Source organism: Drosophila pseudoobscura, chromosome X (genome assembly GCF_009870125.1).
Source record: "Drosophila pseudoobscura strain MV-25-SWS-2005 chromosome X, UCI_Dpse_MV25, whole genome shotgun sequence".
NCBI lineage: Eukaryota > Metazoa > Arthropoda > Insecta > Diptera > Drosophilidae > Drosophila > Drosophila pseudoobscura.
Window position 1 is genome coordinate 678584 of NC_046683.1, and position 19600 is coordinate 698183.

A 19600-nucleotide genomic window follows, 5' to 3' on the forward strand; every position below is an offset into this window, starting at 1 on the left:
CAGCAAAGTTCACCTTGACTAACCATCGTTCGGCCTATGGCCATTGTCTGAGCCCGAGCCCGAACCCGAGTCTGCCCCATTTTGTGCATTTTTCGGCGGCTGCCCCCAGGCTTGGCCAGGCATTGCGCATACGCCGCGTGCTCCGGCGATCAGCTGTTTCGCCTGCTGCTGCGATTGCTCTCCCTCTCTTAGATCTGGCAAGTCGGTCTCTGGGGCTCTTCGCCTCTTCGGCTACGCTCTTAGCGTGTTGACGCTCTCTTGAGAGTGAAGAGCCAAGAGAACGAACAAACCCAACATCAAACACGAAGCAGTTCATACGAAATCATCAAACCCGAAGTCAGCCGAAGCTGAATGATAACAATCACACTCAAAAAATAGCAATCACACTCAGACTCGACGACTTGAATGGCTGACGGGCCGGACGCCGGACGGCGGACGGCTGTATGGGAAACTTTGTGAAAATGTGGAAACACTGTGGACCACAGCAAAAAAGTGTTGAATTTTATTTCTGCAGTTAGGAAAACCCCTATTCAAAAACAAGATACCCATTCAGCTAAAAATATATGATGAACAAAATATGTATATAAATACATATACATATGTATATGTATATCGTTGATAAGACGATGCAAAAGCGGGCTGTTCGTTCGGCAACAGATCGGCAACAGGCAGGCACTGCACCGCCACGGTGGTTGCTGCCACCTCTGCCGCCGCTGCCACCAGTTGCGTCTGATAACAAGCCGAATGCCAAATGTATGCCAAATCAAGTGCATTGAACTCGAGCGGGGCCACGACTGCTGCTTGCAAAGGCAGAGGTAGTGCCACTGGCAGCGAAGCCAGCTGCGGCAGCGACTGAAGCTGCGACTGCGGCAGCAAGAGCTGGATAAGCGGCGGCGGCAAGCAGGATAAACTTCGGGGCAGAGCATCCTGCCGCTTTTCAAGCGGTTTTCATGCCGGTTGATTGCTGCCGCTGCCCCTGTCCCTGCTGTTACTGCTGCCGGCGTTAGCGCTGACGCAGCAGCAGCAGCAGCGGCAGCGGCAGCAACACTAGCCAGCCAGCCAGGTGCCGCTGATGGTGCTGCTGCTGGCTGCTGCTGGCTGCTGTTGCTGGTGCTGGTGCTGGTTGCGAGTTCAATGACATTTCACCTACTTGTATTCAAATTCGAATAAAAATTGACATAAACATACTGCCGCTGCCGCGCTGTAGTGTGGCGCGCGCTGTAGCACTGTTGCATGCGAGGTGCAACATTTGGACGTCGAAATGGACGAGGACATGCCGTAGCGCGATTGTATAATGTACAATACCTCCACAATGAACTGTCCATCATCTGCGACGCCACTTTTACTTTTAGGACACTGTTAGCTGTTTCCGAAACGGAAAGATCAGCATCCGAATCGGCATCGGCTGACAGCTGTAGGCAAATTTATAAGCAAAGCAAAGCAAACTTTCTAAAGTGTGAAAAAGTAATGAAACAGAAAAAAATAAATCAGAAGCATTAAAATTAAACAAGAACTCGCGGTGCGGCTCGTAAACTGTTGGCTGCTGCTGCGCGGAGAATCTGCAGCTCCAGCAGCGGAAGCGGCAGGGGCAGCAGCAGGAGCATCAGGGGCAGGCAACACCAGAAAGAAATTTGTACGGCCTATCTGAAACGATGGCTTGTTCGGTGTTGTTGTTTTTGTTGCTGTGGCTTGTCGTTGTTGAGGGCCACCGTCTACGATGCGGAGCTGCCGCAGCCGCTGCCTCCTCCGCGGCCCCTCTAAGTGCCCCTCTCTTATTAATTTTTTTTGTAAATTTTATTTTTTGTTGAGATTTTGAGTTTTGGAGTCGGGTTTTTGAGGGCAATTTAAAAGTTGTCGAGCTGCGTTGTCGATTGTCTTTTTGTCCGTCTGTCTGTCTGTCTGTCCGTCTGTCTGTCCGTCTGTCTGTCTGTCCGTCTGTCTGTCCGTCGTGTGTATTACTGTATTACGGCTTTTTCTGTTTGGCCAAAAATGTACCGTTGTCTTCTTGGCCAGATGTGTATGTGGGCCCTGATTTGTATAGGCCTATCGTGAGATGATGAGATCGGGTTGGGCCGCAGACCGCAGCCGCTGGCTTTCTTCCGCTCGATCAGATCCGCTCGTTGCAAAGGGCATGGCATGGGGAAAAAGCGTGCCACACTCGAGAGCCACTTGTGCCTCCTCTGTTGCATTTGCACAATCAGTGTGAAGTGGGCGTGGCTGATTGCTTGCCAATTTGCACTGAAAATTGCGGAAAATTGTTTTCCCTCTGGTGCCAGGTGCCGGGTGCTGGATGGAGGCTGGGGGTTTGTTTGATTTGCTTTAATTGAATCGAGAGATGAATTGAAATGTTTTTTGCTTTTTGCTTTGCTTGGTTTGTGCGGCGCTTCAGTTTTTATTTGGTCAACACAAACAGGCGCAGTGGCAGAGGCGATGGCGATGGCGCAGAGGGCGTGAGAGGCGGATACAAACAGACAGACGGACAGAAGTGGGGTGGGGGGTAGCGGAGCGGCGAAGCGCGAAATTTCTCTTCCTTCTGTGTTCCCGGCATGTGTGTAGGTGTGTGTAGGTGTGTGTGTGCGTGCGGGAGAGCGAAAGCATCGTCATGACCTACCTTCAGAAGAAGGCCTTAAACCGACTTAAATATGTATATTCTGAATATGAAATGAATTCGAGCAGAAAGGCGCTCTCCCAAGAGCGAGAGTGTTTGAGTCTCTCTGGATTGTTCTGTGGGGAATGATCGTATTCTATCCATGCGATCCAAGCTAGATACGATACCATGAAACGGCTGGCAGCCTTTTCTCCTGGCACCCGGATCGGATCGAAAGTCTCACCCGCTGTGCAAGTCTGCAGCACATTCATATTTAACAACTTTCGGAGATGCTTTCACTTCCATGCCAACAATTTGGCAGCTGCTTGCTGCCTGCCGCTCCCAGTGGTTGCTTCTTCCGTATGAAGAGGCAGCAGCGGCAGCAGCAGCAGCAGCAGCAGCAGCAGCAGAGTCTCAGCTGCAGCATTTGCATGCTGCATCCGCATGGACGCTGTTTGACTAGCACTTTGGATGGTCCAGCTAACAAGCTGGCTGACTGGCTGACTGGCTGAGATGCAACGAAAGTGTTGACACGCGGCCATCCATCCATCCATTCATCCATCCATATGCTGATAGGAAGCTGCTTCCCTGCGGCTTCCTATTCTGATGATGCTGCAGCAATTGGTCGTGTGTGTGGGCTTCTATTGCCACAGAAGACGAGGGCTCGCCTGAAGGCAGGGCAGGGGGCAGGTGCAAATCCGTCCCAGAGGCAGAGGTAGAGGCAAAGCTCAGAGCCCACAGTCAAAAGCAAAAGCAAAAGCAAAAGCAACAACGTGAATGTGTGGATCATTAGCATAAATAATGGTGAAAAATGAACACACAGACACACACACAGGGAACACAGGCACTTGTCTACGTGTATCTGTGTGGTGTGTGCCTCTGTGGCTTTGCATCTGTATCTGTCTCTGCGGCTCTGTCTCTCTGGCCGTTGTTATGCCTGTGTGGCTGTGTGGCTGCGTGCCTGTGTGCTGTCTGTATCTGTGTGTGTTTACAACACACATTTCAAAAGTCGGTGACTGTGGCACTGAGTTAGTAGTGCGTTAAGTCAACGAACGCAGTCGCGCAGACGCCGACAGCGGCCACGACAGCAACGGCAACGGCGGCCACATCGACGGCGGCTGAGGCTGAGGCTGCGGCTTTGGCTGTGGCTTTGGCTGTGGCAGCAAGAAAAAGCTTTGACTCAAACTGGCACTGGCACTGGGAACTGGGAACTGGCAACTGGGAACTGCCACTGGACGACGTCGTCGTCGTCGGCATTGCAATATAAACGCACTTACAACTTTTCCGCCTGGCTCAAATCCCGGGCTGTTGCTGGGACTAGGGACTGCGACTGGGGATGGGTATGGGGGATGGGGGACTGGGGACCGGGTTTGGGTTTGTTTTGCTTCGCTTCTTTTGCGCTGGCTGCGGCTTTCACAAACGTTGCACGTTGCCTCATGGTGCCGCCGCTGCCCGGTCGGTCGCTCGGTCGACGCATGCGCCGCAGCTGAGGTTTTTGGTTTGGATTTTCGGCTCTTTTTTCTGTGTCTGTCTGTGTCTGTGTGTGTGTATTTTTTTAGCAAACTTTTGAGTTTATTGAACCTTTCACGGTTCTGGGCTGGCTCTCAGCTGGTCGGTGGTAGCTGCTGCTTCTGCTGGTCTGCTCTGGTCATCATTATTATCATTCATCATTATTACCGACCGACCGACCCCATACTCATTATCATTACCGCTCTACGCGGTACGCTCTACGACAGACATCACATCACATCACGCACGAGACTTTCTCCGCAGTCGTCAGCCGAGTATCCGAGTGTTTGCCTACTGCCCCGCCCCCCTGCCGGGAGTGGAATGGAGTGGACTGGCGTCGTAGAAGAATCTGCAGTTTTTATCGATTCGGTCTAGATCGGCGGCAGGACAGTGGGGATGACAGTGGGGGTGGCAGTGGGGGTGGAAGGCTGTATATTGACTGATTCTGGCGCCTTCTTCGGTCTGGAATTCCTTGTTTGTTGTTTGTTCGGAACTGCTGCTATCAGCTGCTATCAGTGCCCAACTGAAGTGAACGCTCCAGTGACTGTCAGCCAAAAAGTCGGTCAAAATGTTCACCACAAATATTTGAGCTGGCCAACGTGAGAGTTGGAGTCGCAGCCCCCAGCCCCCAGGAAGGGAGTAATTTAAGCTTTTGTCTGCGTGATAAGCAGAGAGCTTCCCCCATATTATGGAGGGTCTCCTCCATATTACACAACGTGACACAGGGGCCCTTTGCGTGCATCCACGTGACCGTTTTCGCGATCAGATTGTGGGGGGCAGGGCACAGGAACCGAGAGCCGCTGCTTCAGTATCTGATGAGGATCAGAGCCTATTCAGCAGTCGGATGTCGGTCTGATGAGGTCTGGACATTGGATATCGGACAGTCGGTCCCGCAATCGATTATGTGACTAAGTGAGTGATGGAACGGACGGACGGAACGGACGGACGGACAGAGATTCAAGTGTCGTTACAGACAAAAAGAAAAAAAAAAGGTTGAACACACACTCATACACGAACAAACGGACATACGGACATACGGACAGAGAGTAGAAAAAATTTCACCGCTTTAACGTTAACGATCGCTGCACGTTCAAGGGCCTTACGTAAAGACTGATCCAATACGAAACGAAACGAAACGATCCGATCCGATCCAACAATAATGAAGCGCGGCCGCATTAAGGCTTAGAGCCCTTTGTGCACAATGCGCATGAATTTAATTTGATTGTTGGATATTGTCCAACCAACGCCCCAGCAGCTAGCTATCCATCCCAACCCATTATATCGTTAAGCGCACACCCCCCACAGCAGCAGCTCCAAGTAGCTCCAAGCTGCTCCAAGCTGGTCTCCAAGTGCCAGATCAACGGCCGAACTGGATCTAAAAAACTAAATTATAGTTTGACGATTTAAAATTCAGTATTTTCCATGTTTTGCATAATACAAATGCCTACCAACGAAATGATACAAAACGACAGACAAATCATTAGACAGAAATAAATGTAACTGGTGCTTGGATGCGCGCCTGCAATGCCTATGCCTTTGGCTGTTTGAAGGGTATATCCACCCGATAGTAAGCCCAGAAGAACGACAAGAACGTGGGAAGATCGGGATCGCCAATGTCCAAGCAGGATCGGATCTCTTCTATATCCCAGGAAAAAATACCACCATGCATCGGTACAGTCGGGACACCTAGAGGCAGAGGGTATCAGGCAGTCCGTACCTTCCCCTCTTCCCCTCTTCCCCCTTCCTCCACCGCCAGGGCACTTTTTCGGGTAGTAGATTGTGACATGCTTTTAGGGTCGCCCCCGGCAGTGGCAGTGGCAGTGGCACTGGCACTGGCACTGGCAGCTTTTTAGGCAATATTTCTACTTTGCATAAGTAGAAATTTTTTTTTTTTTTGTAGTTTGGCTTGGATTGGTTTGCCTTTGTGTTTTATTTGCATTTCGTTGCCATTGCGGTCATTAATTTTATTTATTTTCGGTTTTTAAATCAAAACTGGTTGTTGGGCTGTTGGGATGTTAGGCTGTTGGGCGCTGGCGAGTGTTTGCTGTTGTTTGTCGTTGAGTCTCTCGACTGCTCTTGAGTTTGGGCCATGGTTTGGGCCAGGGCTTGGGCTTGGACCTGGACTTGGTTTTGGGTTTGGGTTTGGGGCGCTGTCAACATTCATAATTTGTCATCGAATGCGTTTGTAATTTGAAGTGATTAAGCATTTTTGTATTCATTGGTTTTTTGATTTTTTTGTTTTTTTCTGTTTGTTTGGCTTGGTTTTTAATTTTTTTTGGGTTTCGGCCGACTTAATTTTAGTTTCTGTTTGTGTGCATGTGTGTGTGCATGTGATTTTTGGCTTTTTTTTATATAGGTACATATATTAAGGGGCTTTGCACTTTCTCCAATTAAAATTAAATTAAATAATCGCTTCGGGTTGTGACTGTGTAACTTTGAAAGGGTATTGGATATTGGAAATGTGCCAGATATTGCCACATGTGCGAGCAAAACGAAACCGTTTAACAAGCAGCAGATGGGATATCTTGGGTTTGAGAAATTTGTTTGACGAAATTATACATTTTTCGAGTAATCAAAGCGCAAAGATTGGCGAACCCTAGATCCCAGACAGCAATAAGCCAAGGGACTGACTGACCCACATCCGCATTGAGTCTGTCGCACGGCTCTTATGATGATTTATGATTTGTCAGTTTCAGCAAACGGTTGGAAGGTCTGTCTTCTACCCAGTGAAAGGCATTGCCAAGGGGAACACATGGAACAGTAAGGAGACAGGATCCCATGACTATCTCAGTCCATTCCTATTTCCAATCCGAGTCATTCCACATATTCAGAGTCACAGTCAGAGTCAGAGTCACAGTCACAGTCACAGTCAGAGTCAGTCCAAGCAAGGCTCAGCACAGCACAGCACAGCACAGCACAGAGTGGGTTGAACAAACTTTGCAAAGAGTGTGGATACAAATTAAGCGCTTGAATTATCGTTTTGAAGGCCATTTCGGTATGAAAATGATCGCCGAACGAGGCTAGGCATGCGCAATAGCGGAGCTGCTGCTGGCCACTCGCTCGCCGCTTGCCGCTTGCCGCTCATTGAGCGAACGTGAACGCCAACGCCAACGCGTGAGAAGTCGATGGAGAGCGATCCGATGCGGTGCGGTGTTATGGTGGAGGTGGAGGTGCTGCGAGGTGACGCTCAAAGTGCACAAAAGTTCAATAAACTAAAAAAGTGTCTTTTAAAACAGGTAAACACACAGACGCATACACCATACACACACCCAGCGACAGATAGACAGATATACCCGGTATGTATGCTTAACATGTGTGTACATTGTTACTGTTGTTGCTGTTGCAGTAAGGTGTAAGGCAAAATGCAGTTCTTGTCAAGCAAGCTGCAGGGGGAGCAGCTCCACTCGTCGCCACCGCCACCGCCACCGCCATCACAGCCACAGCCTCGAGTTAGCCAAGCGAACAGCCCAGAGAATGAGAATAATATGTATATCGATCCGAACCCAAATCCAAGACCGAATTCTAATCAAAATTCGAGTTCGAGTTCGAGTCCGAGTCCGAGTCCACGTTGCGTATGCGCGATGTATATAGTGTCTATAGCCCACACAAAACACAAGATGCGTGACCGTGGCGGGATTGGGGTCGGGGCCTGGGCTGGAAGGGGTATTCCGCAGTCGAGCAATGGCATTCTGGCCAGCGAGTGCAATGACTCCCAGTCCACCCTCTACTGGTAGTCGCCGGCGCATGGCGCATGGCGCATGGTGGGCTGCAGCTGTGCGCACATTTTGAAAGCCACTAGTCTGAGACTGAGACTGGCAGAGATTACCCGTTTGGCCAGCCTTCCCCACCATTGACTTCCTGCACAGGATAGGATACACATGGTCCAGCCAGCGGTTCAGCGGTCTGGTCGTTCAGTTCAGTTCAGTTCAGTTCCGCTCTGTTCAGTTCAGAGGCCGAGACGAGACCCCATTCGAGTGTCATTTGTCTTCGCCAAGTGGCAGAGTGGCAGTGCACAATCGATTCCGATTCCGATTCCGAATCGAGCCGAAACTTTCTCGCTCTCGCCAGGTGAAATGCCTCATACTGCTTACTGCCACTCTACCCATCTACCCATTTACCCATCGCCGGCAATAAGTAATCAGAAACCAAAAGACATCATCATACAACCCATCAACCTTTATGGTTCCACAAAGAATCTTGGAGATGGGGGTGCTGCTGCCGCTGCTGCTGCTCTAGAGGTTTTTGAACTTTAGCTTTCGTTTTTGTCGGCCTTCCCCAGCATCAGCTCCAGCTCAAACTGATTTTGACTTTGATTCTATACGTATTCGAGTATTGTATGAAGCGGCACTGACAATGGTTGCTGCTTTTATGCCTGGGACGCTTTCTATTGGCCATAAATCGATTTCCAAGGGGCTGTATCTAGATTCTAGAAGGGTGCTAAATGATATTTTCATATGCCTAGGCTTTGACTGCGGCTGCTCTCCCAAGCTCACAGATGTTTCGAGTAAAATATTCTCTGCGTCCCAGCCCCAGTCCCATTTCCAGTCCCAGTCGCAGTCGCAGTCACAGTCCCCCGATCGTGCTCCAATTCGGCTGACCTAAAGCTGAGAGGCAGATTGCTTTCATATTCAAAGTTTCGTTGGAAACCAACCCGAGACCCACTAAAAAGTGAAGAAGCGAGAGTTGGCGATGACGTTGGCTCTGACGGGGCTCTTGACGCGGCTTGGCTTTCTAATTGTTGTTGCTGCTGCTGTTGCTGTTAGCCCACCACCAGCTGGGAGCTGCTGAGCAGCTGAGCAGCTGATTAGAAGTTCCAGCAGCGGACAGACAGACAGCCCAAGCGATTGGCAAAAGTGCCGCTCACCAACGACTGAGACGACGACAGCGACGCCAGCGGCAGCGGCAACGTCAGCTGCGACTGCGACAGCGACTGCACGTTGACGACGACTGGGCAGCAAGCTGCTGCTGGGTTTGTCTTGGCTTTGAGCCAAGCGTTGAATAAGTATACGTATGAGGTGGGTTCGTTGACCGGCAAAGTTTTTGAAGTTTATTGCTGCGTTTGGTCGCTGTCCGCTTGGCCCCGCTTTCGGTACATGGCAAATATGCAACCAGGAACAGAGAGTCCACAAAACATAGCCGTAGCCGTTGCCGTAGCTCTCTCTCTCTGCCCCCCGCCCCCTGTGGGACATCTTGCTCTCTCGTATGAGCCGCTCAGCTGTTCCGTCAGCTGTTCTAAGTGACGACAACACCAACACTGCCGACTGCTTCCGCCTTGGCTCCGTTCAATGCCTCGTCTGGGCCGCTCGCTGCCTTTCGCCTAACTAAACACTCGCGGCGGGCGGCGCTAAGATCGGACCGGACCGGACCTGGACCGGACATCGTGTTGAGATGAGATAGGGAGGCAGATCAATGAACGTCTCTTTCGGATCAACAATATCAAACTGTATGGTGTGGTGGCTTCTCGGTGGCTATTTTTGGAGGCGGCGCTTAGATATTTTTGGCACGCTTCTTCTTCCGGTGGCGGCGTCGCGGCGTCGACGACCCTTTGGTATTTACTTCCCCTGTGTTTGCCTCGCCACCCACCCACACAAATGTGACAATTTGTATTCGCTTTTTATGGGATTTTTTTTTGTGGTTTTTGGTTTTTGATTTTTGATTTCGATTTTCAGTTTCAGGGGTTGACAAACCCTGCGCTCTCTCGGACCTGCGATCAGCTGTTTGTGCCCGCTGTTTGCTCGCCATCGTTTCTGCTGCTTCGTTTCTGCTTATTATGTAACTCAAAAAGTCAACGCAATCCAGAGTGTGATTTTTTTGTAAGTTTATTGACTGCACAGTTCGGTGTGTGTTATTTTGGGGGTTTTTGTTTTTGTTTGTCGGCTTTTCTGATGCTGCAGGCATCGAAGTCGACGCTGGCGCTGGACCATCGATTGATGAAAGTTTTCGACCCTCGGATGGCAACGGTCTTGGTTCCCGATCTTCGATCTCCGATCCCCTTGTCCCCTGTCTGCCCGTCCAGCGAGAAAGTTACCCGAAAAATAAATATTAACAAACGACAACAACAAAAGCAACAACAGCAACAATAACAACAGGCTACAACTGTGACAGCGGCAGCGGCAGCAGTCGAAAAATTCATTGAATACGGCATAAAGTTTATTGACTTTTGATCCCAACGCATTATTGTTGGGGTGGGTAATGGTTATTTTTTGTGTTTCTTTGCATTTTTTGCCAGTTTTCTTGTGTTTTTGTATTTTTGTTGCTGCCATTCTCTCTGGCTGCTGCTTTTTGCTGCTGCAGTTGTTGTTGCTGCTCATAATGCATACGTAACGGTATCGACAGGAAGTTGTCGTTGCTGCTGCCGCTGCCGCTACCGCTACCGCTGCTGTGGATGCGGTTTGCTGTCGCAGGAGTTCATTCAATGCCGGCTCCCGGTTCCAGTTTCGTGCTGTTGTTGTTGTTGTCGTTGTCGTTGTCGTTGTCGTTGCCGTCGCCGTGTCGGTCTTTGATTTGATCGGGGTCGTTGCCGGGTTTGTTGTGATTCCGGCCAGCGTGCAGCACGTGCTGCGTGCTTGCTGTTTAGCGGCCTCAAGGTTGGCGAGCGCGCCACACGAGGAAGTCCCCAAGTTGAATAATCTTTGGGACATCCATACGGGGTGTTCCAATAGGGCAGCCCTTATATCGTTGAGATCTCTGATTGCGACACGACATATCGCTCATATTGCTCTCTGTGGCTGTGTTTGGCAAGTTCGTGCCATTGAAGTCTTTCGTTTGCATGGCGAAAAAACTGTGAACGGAGCGCTAAATGTTCTGGAGCGTTAGCTCCCATGGGAGGGAGGGAGGTAGGGAGGTAGGGAGGCAGGGAGGGAGATGTCGAATCAGCTCGAGCCCGTTGCCAACGCAGATGGACTTCGTCTCCGTCTTCGTCGCTGTCTCCATCAACATCTCCAGCTCTATCTCCACTGCGGTGTTATCCCATCTTCCATCTCCCTTCTTCTGCCAGCTCCCGCTTTCTGTGTGGAGTTTTCTGGTTTGGCAGCTGCTGCTTCTCGGGAACACTCACTCTCACGCACACACACGCAGACCGTGCTCACCAGCTCCGTCATCGCGGTGTCTTCGTCGCCGCGGTTCTGCATTTGTATATGTAGGTCTACGTCCGATTTTACTTTCACTTTTAAAGGTTTACGAACTTTTCTGTTTACAAGTCAACGTAGCTGTTGCCGGCAACGCCGACGTCGGCGTCGACGACGAATACACTGTTGCGCACATTTCAAATGCTTCTTACACACATACTCACACACACACACGCACGGGCCGAAAGATAAAGCAGAGAGACAGAGAGACAGAGAGAGGCCAAACCGTGACAGAGGGCCGAAGGAGGGAGAAGGAAGGAAGGCACGAACCCACCTGGCGGCTAACGTACAGTGGGACCCGTGCGCACTCCCTCAAAATGTGGGCTCTGCGTACAGCGTTCGCGCAGCCAGGGCCCACTTTGCCACTGCCTGGCTGTTGGGGTTGAGTCATTGAGTCTTCGTGGAAGTGTGCGGCGTGTGGCGTGTGGCGTGCTTGTGTGTGCACAAGGAAGTCGCTGGCGCTGGTGCTTCAACTTCCTTGGCATTGAAGCAAGGATTTTGGCCCCGCCATGCACTCGCCTCGGAAGTGACAGCAGCAGCAGCAGCAGAAGCAGCGACGCTGGCAGTAACAGAAACAGCGACAGCGAAAGAAACTTGAGCGAATGTGTTTGTGTGTGCGTGTCTGCGTATGTGATACCAATGCTGTTTTTTAGTCGGTCGGTCATTGACCGTTGCGGCTGAGACGCATTGACGCCGCTGCTATTGGCATGGTCGATGTCGCGGATGTGCTGCTGCTGCTGCTGCTGCTGCTGCAGATGCTGCTGCGTCGCTGTCGATGTTGCTGTTATCCTGCCACCTAACTTGGGCAAAAGCTGCCGGAGAGAAAGGGAGAGACAGAGACAGAGACAGAGAGATGGACACGTGAGGGAGTGGGGGCCAAACGACGGCCCAGCACTGATGACGACAACATTAGCTGTTGCTGTTTCTGTTTCTGCTTCTGCCGGGGCTACTGCTACTGCTACTGCTTCTGCTTCTGCGCAGCTGCAGCGGCAGCAGCGATGTTGTCGTCTACCCAACTTGTTGGACAAGTTGACGGCCTACGTGAGTGTTCGCCGCGTTTTGTGCATTGCATTGATTTGGAGTTGGAGGCTTGTGCGTTTACGTTTGCGTTTGCGCAAAAGTCAATGAACTCCCGCTCCCGTCTGATGCTCGGATCGGATCGGATCTGATCGGATCGGATCTGCCTGCAGCGGCGGAGAAGCAGTTGCCGTGGGGGCGTCTCGCCGATGCTGCTGCTGCTGCTGCTGTAGCTGTGGCTATGTTGCTCTCGCTCCCGCTGCTGCTGCTGCTGCTGCTGATGCTGCTGCTGATTGTGTGTGGAATTCGCACCAACACCGATGCATTTGGGAATGTAGGTAAGCCACTTGCCAGCCAGCCAGCCAGCCGGATTGTTGTTGCTGTTTCTAACCTTTTTGCAATGCATTAGGCAACCGCCTCACTGTCAACACCTGCCCCACCTACCCCGCTGGCGCAGCTCTAGAGCTCCAGCTCCATAGTGGCCCGCTTAAGTGCATTGATCTCTCGCCATTGAGTCCGACCAAGCGAATACTTGGCTTCACTCCGGATGGTCGCGTGTGTGCGTGTCCGTATCGGCCACTGACTCTCTCTGAGTGTGTGTGTGTGTGTGTGCCTTTTGTGTGTGTGTGTGGGGATTGCATGACAAAATGTCGTTGGCACAGTGACCGGAAAACAGATTGACTTAATGACAGAGTTTTTTTTGTTTTTCAAAATCAATGCTTCCTCCTGCTCAGCCCGCCCCTGCCCCTGCCCTTTCCCAGGCCCCTGCCAATGCCCTGCTCTTAGAATGCAAGCCAAGTATCTGCTGGTGGAGGCCGAGTCAAGCCCCTCTTTTCGATCCCATACGTTCAGATGAGTGTGGGCGGCGGCGAGGCAGAGCTGGCGGTACTTTGCTGCTGCAGCCATAGCCTACGGTTGTAGGCCAGCGGTCAACGACCGGCAGTCGCAGCAACAGACACAGCCGCAGCCACAGCGGCAACGACAAAAAGTAGCAGCCGCCGCTTTGCGGCAGAAAAAAAAACAGCAGCTCGGCTCCAACCAGTTGAACGACCCACTGAACCAACTTGTCATTTGACCATGTCGCCGAGAGCTGCTGCACCGTCACCGCCACCGCCACCGCCACCGCCAACACCGATTCCATTGCTCCAGCCGATCCCCAATCCCAATCCCAATCCCATATCCTGAGACGGGAGGCAGTCATAATTAGCTTGCCCCATGGCACCTTTGGCCATTACCGTTATGAGGCAATTACACACGCATCCCTCTCGGAGTCGGAGCCAGCTAATGGCCTTTCAGCAATTTGTCAGTGCCATCGCCACCTTGCCACCTTTCCAGCTTGTCTGCTTGGAGTCTGCTTTGAATGCAGCTCGATACGGACCCGTATAGGACCCGTAGCATACCTCTTGGCGTTCATCCGCGGGATGTGCGTTCTGAGCTCCAGTTCAACTTGCGGTGCTTTTCTTCCCTGTAAAGCTCTGAGAGATGGGGAAGGCTTTGAGGGAAAGTACCTTAAGAAATCAGAGCTCAAAAGCCATAAACATAACCACGGGCATAAACACAGATCGAGCTCAGACTCAGAGATTCGGATATTGGAAACTGAACGGTGGACACTCCGGTTCCTCTCGACTCCCGACTCCCAACTCTCGACTCCCGACTCGCGCCTTCCAGCCTTGCCCCAATACCAATTTTCCACATTTCACGATGAAGTTGCAGATGCAGCCGCTGCCGGTGCTGCCACAACAGCGGGCTATTAAATTTGGCCTCAAAAAAGCAGCGTGGCAACATCGAAGCCTTAGTTCTGCGACCAAGTGAAAACCTGGAGTGGCTGCCAGTCCCAGTCCCAGCTCCAGCCCCAACCCCAGCAGTCACTGCGGGGTCAACTGCAATAAAATTCCGCCTGGGGTCAGTGGCGTCTATGCATTTAATGCAACATTGTTGAAGCCCCAGGGCCATGCGATCCCAAGAATGGGAACCCCATCGTGGTGTGGCGGTACGGCGGCACGGCGGAGCGGCAGAACTGGTTGCCTAATGTATCAATTACTGCGCCACTTTGCCACTTTGCATTACGCTCCGGTCGGCTCGGCACGCGGCCAGTCAGAGATGCGTGCGTGACCCACTCACGGTGGCAGGTGTGAAGAGCCGCACCAAACACGGCTGTGGCAGGAGCGATGGTGATGCTGCTGAAGCTGATGCGGTCACGTGTCTGCGACGGGCTGTGGGACATTACGTTTTGGGCAATGGCAACGGTCCTAGGGCTAGCAGCAGTCAAAATCATCGAAGCACCCACCACAATTCTGTCCAGGCTGCGGCTGCGGTTGGGGCTGCGGCTGCGGCTGCAGAATTTGCATGCGGGGCATGAATCGAGCTGAATCCCAACTGCATGCTGATGCTGATTAGCATGCACCGACCGACAGTCAACAGTCGACAGTCGACCGTCGTTTGATGTTTGTCACTTTATATAATGCGACGCATTTGTCAACGCATGTTGTTGCTGCCACAGCAGCAGCAGCAGCAGCAGAAGCAGCGGCAGAGGTTCAGTGCTTCCCCGTAGTTCAGGGCTGCAGCTCGATCTACTCTCCCCATTCGATGGAGACCCCCTTGCTAGGGTAGGAGCAGCTCCATCTACATGGATGGACGTGCTTGACTCGTGCCGTCTATCCGTCCGTCTGTCTGTCTGTCTGTCTGTCTGAGTTATTCAAGCGTCTCCCTCCCATTTAAATCGAAATTTGTCGCCGTAATTGAATTGCCAATTGCCAATCGGTGGCATTGTAATTGCTCAAGCGCAATTCATGTAAATGAAAAATGGAAATAGAAGTGATCGAGATGAGATGCGTTAATCTCCGCCCCCTCTCATTAGTCGAACCGCCCCCGTCTCTCGCAAACATCCCCACCCCCATATTCTATGCCTCCCTCTGCTCTCAAAGCGTGTTCAATGCGAGTCCGTGGAGCGTTACACAGTCAGAATCAGAATCAGAATCAGAATCGGCGAGTTTCATTGAGCTTGTCAGTCAGCAAGTCGCTCGCACGATAGATCGATCGATCGATCGATCGATCAACCGATCGATCCTGGCACTGGCACTGGCATTATCCAATGCCTAGTCCAAGGCCTGAGTCATATTTACAATTTCGAAATTATCATATTATTATTATAGAAGCTATGCGAGTGCGTAATCCGCGAGAGAGATCCGATCCGATTGGTTGGATGCGACTGCGACTGCGACTGCGTTGGGTAGGTAGTTTTCCATCTCGATCTTCTAATGCCCGGCAGTGCCCTGCCCTGCCCTTGCCCTCGTCGCGACTGACCTTCGGATGTTTTCCACTGCCCCAGTAGGAAATGTCCATAAATTTTCTGCTGAGCCACAATGACGCTACAACCTTGGGGGATTTCTCATTTCTTGTTGTAAGAGGTGGCTTTAGAGGCTGGCTGCCGGCTGCCCCATCCGAGAAGAGATCCAAGAACTCCAGCGAGCTGCCAATGGAGCAGAGACAGGGCAGAGCTCATAAGATCAATGAACGCTTTCAATAGGAAATCGAAATTGAAATCGAAATCTAAAAAATGAAATGAAATCACGGCTCTGTCTCTGTGGCTGTGTCTGTGTCTGTCTCTGTCTCTGTTGCTTCGTTGTCATCATCGCTCGTCTCCAATTCCATTGCTACTCGTATTTTGGTTTCTGTTTAAAGTATCTCTGGTATCTGGTATTTGGGTATCTGGGTATCTGCTATTGATAAATGCCATAATTAGTGGGCTGGTTATTAGCGATTATACTTCGATTCAGTTTCGATTCCATTCAGTTCCATTCAGCTCTCGATTGGATTTGCCGCGGCACGCGGCATCCACTCGATTCGTTGACCCAAGCGATGCAGAACCTTGGAATTAGCATAAAACGTTACTGTTGCTCTCTATCAGCTCTGACTGGTTGACGACTGGGACTGGGACTGGGATTGGGGATAGGGGATTGGGACTCCATGGGGATGGTTTGCTAATGGTTCAGACGTATCAGTATCATGTACTCCCATGCGGCTTAACGGCTTAAACTGGACCCTGGCCAAGATCTATGTACTTCCCCCTGGCTGGTTTTTCTTTCGCTTTCGATCAGAAATCACAAATCACAGTTCAGAAATCCCCGCAGCAATCATATATTGGATCGCATTGAGAGAGTCACATGCGCTTATTCGAGTATTCTTTGCGATGACTTCATTAAGGCGCCAAAACGCACCCCGATGTTGCCTCAGAACGCGTATCTTTCAGATCGCCATAGCCACTGTTTGTATCTGTGAGCGGCAGGCAGTGTGTGTGTGTGTGTGTGCGCGCTGGGCAGGTGTCGAAACAATGTGTGGAGCGCAACTTAATTAGAATGTTGCCACATTTGTGTGTAGAGCCAGCAACAAAATCTCTCAAATAAAAATGTCAGAACAAGTTGAGGAGGCAATTTGTCAACCGGCAACCGGCTGCTAGACACGCGGCCGGATCCCGTCGCCCCATCCCCTTCCCAATGCCCCCACTTTGCATTCGAAATGCATTTTCTTGCATATGAGAAACCGAAAAAAACTGAGCAGAAACGAAAACAGAGGCAAAACAACACTCAACCGCCAGGCGACACAAATTTCCGTGAGCTCACAAATTTTTTGATTTTGGACCGGGCCCAGGCCCCCCCACTTGGCCAACTAGTGGGTCGGTGGGCTTGTGGGCTTGTGGGCTGGTGTGTCCATGGATCCGTTCATGCGCAAGGTTTTTGATCGGGTCGGTTTTGAGTCAGTAGCAGCAACTGATCTATGGCCATTGGCCACCCGCTACCAGCGACAGCAGCAGCAGCAGCAGCAGCCGTGGGGTGCATTGCTCTTAAAATGGCTCAAAAGCCGTTGAACTGCTGGCTACTGCTTAGACTTCAACAGCCGGACCGGCGGCCTGTCTCTGCCTCAGTCTCCGCACCGGACAGAACTCAGGCTGCTGCTGCTGCTGCACAAAATGTTGTATGCTAATTCCAGCAGCCCGCAAAAACTCTAGACACCCAAGAACCTGGCTCTAAGAACACTTGGCCAAGACTCGACCCATCCATACCCCACATTCGATGGGATGTGGCCTTGAAGTGGGAAGGAAATGGGGCAACGAAGAGGTAACTGTCCCTCCATCATCACTAATCTACTCTTCTCTCCTCTGCGCTCCCCTCTGTGGGTCTGGTCATGCTCATGGTACCCTCTGACTGGGTGATACTTCTAAGTCCGGCTAAAAGACCTGAGCTACGGCTGAGACTGTGACTGTGGCTGTGGCTGGGGTTGTAGCTGTGGCTGCGGCTGCGGCTGTGGCCGTTGAAATCGAGAATGAAATGAAAATGTGACCAAATGTAAATTATTTTAATTGTATTGCCGCTGCTGCTGCTGTTGGTGCTGCTGTTCTTAGATTCTGGCAGCTACTGGAATCCACTGGCACGTTCTTTTGGCTGTGACTGTGACTGTGACGACGGCTGCTGTTGCTATTTCTATTGCTATTGCGCTGTGTTGGAGGGGTTAAATGAACGCTCGCTTGGTCTATGAAAGATGTCAAGGTATCTGTAAAATTTGTATTTGATTTCGTACGCCAATCACATCCACTTTGTACAAACAAACGAGCGCCAACACTGGAGCCGCGCAGCTCGAATACACAGACACACACAAATCACAAGTCGTCACAACACACATGCACATAAACACACAAAAAACATAAAGCAATCCCAAGCGACTAATTAGGCAATTGGACACCCGATGTACATACACACTTACATACGTCTGATGGAGGTGGAGGAAGATCTGTCGCAGGGGAGGGGGGAGGAGTAGGAGCTTTCCAACGCACACTCTTTTGGGTCATGTGTGGGTCTGTTGGTCTGCAGGCTGGTGGACGGGATCGGACTTTATCCCCGTCCCACTGTGTGTGTGTGTGTGTGTGTACATATGTATGTATGTATAAGGCGGTGTCTTTTTTTTATTTCGTCCAGCTCGACAAATTCCACAATGGCATGGCATAGGGACAAATTAGCTGTCAGCTACACTCAGAGAAAAAACTGTAGTACTAAAAAAGGGGAAACACACACACCCATCCGTATTTCAATTAAATATTCGGATTTTCAATACAAATCTAAAGAAAATAAATAGAATTCAAATAGTCGAATCTAAGTATAAAAAACTTTAATATATTCAATTTGTAGGAATTGATAATTAATCGAACTAAGCAAAAAAAATATATATATTTATTTCGATAATATATTAGTGTACAAATGTAAGTGAAATTAGTTTAGCTTTTGACAATATCCGCTCTCGGTGACAATATAATGGCATAAATATTCAATTCTCAGGGCTCTTTTTTTCTCTGGGTGTGTGGGAATCCGAGTGGGAAATAGCTGACAGCCGGTGAAAGGGCACTCTGGAATGAGTCTTGCGGTTCTGGTTCTGGGGCTCAACCTTGGAGATGCTCCATTAATGGCGCAAAATAATCGGACGCAGCACATTTTTTAGGGGGTAGCTTGAATTACTCGCACCATTCCATTCCGCTCGCAGGTTGTGTGCCATATACAACATAGCTCGACATACTAGAAGCGGCAATATCAGCAGCAACGCCACAAAAAAAGCCAATCAAACACACGGGCACATTCACATGAACATGCACAGGCACAGGCACATGAACAGGCACACGAGATGTTTACACTCGGGCATAAACATCACCAGCGAGAGCGCAGTGTGAAAATTGGGTTAAAAAATAAAGCACGCAAACTACCTTGACACATTTTCCCCGAAGCAGAGTGGAGTGGAGTGGAGTGGAGTGGAGTCAATGTGGTCAATGGATGGTATGGCATGGGGTACGGCTTGGGGCTGGATGTGCGCTGGACTCTTTCGAAAGCACAAAGCAAACAGTGGAAGCGCAGAGGGGAAGCAGGAACAAAGCCAGAGGTGGAGGTGGAGGTGGAGGTGGAGATGGAGATGGAGGTGTGGTCTGGCCATCTATCCGGCATTCAGAGAGTCGAGCTGAGTGTCCCGTACCTCATATCAATAATCTGTTGCAACTGTAATAAAAATAGCTTTACGAAATATACGAGTATATATTTCAATGTGTGTCCGTCTGTCTCTATTTGTAAATGATAAGGGAACGCGAATACACGCCACGTGAGCTGTAGGCTCCGACCATACCCGTACCCACATCCATAGCTGCCCCCGATTCCAGTTCCAGTTCCAATTCCATTTCCAATACCATCCCAAAATTTCGTGTGCGGTCCGCTGATTAGACGCAATATTGTATCAGTGCAAGTGTAAGTCATGCCCAGTGGAGGGTGGGGCGGAGGAAACTGCGTCTTGCGCAGCAATCAGCATGAGCCCTCTCCATTCCCATTCCCAT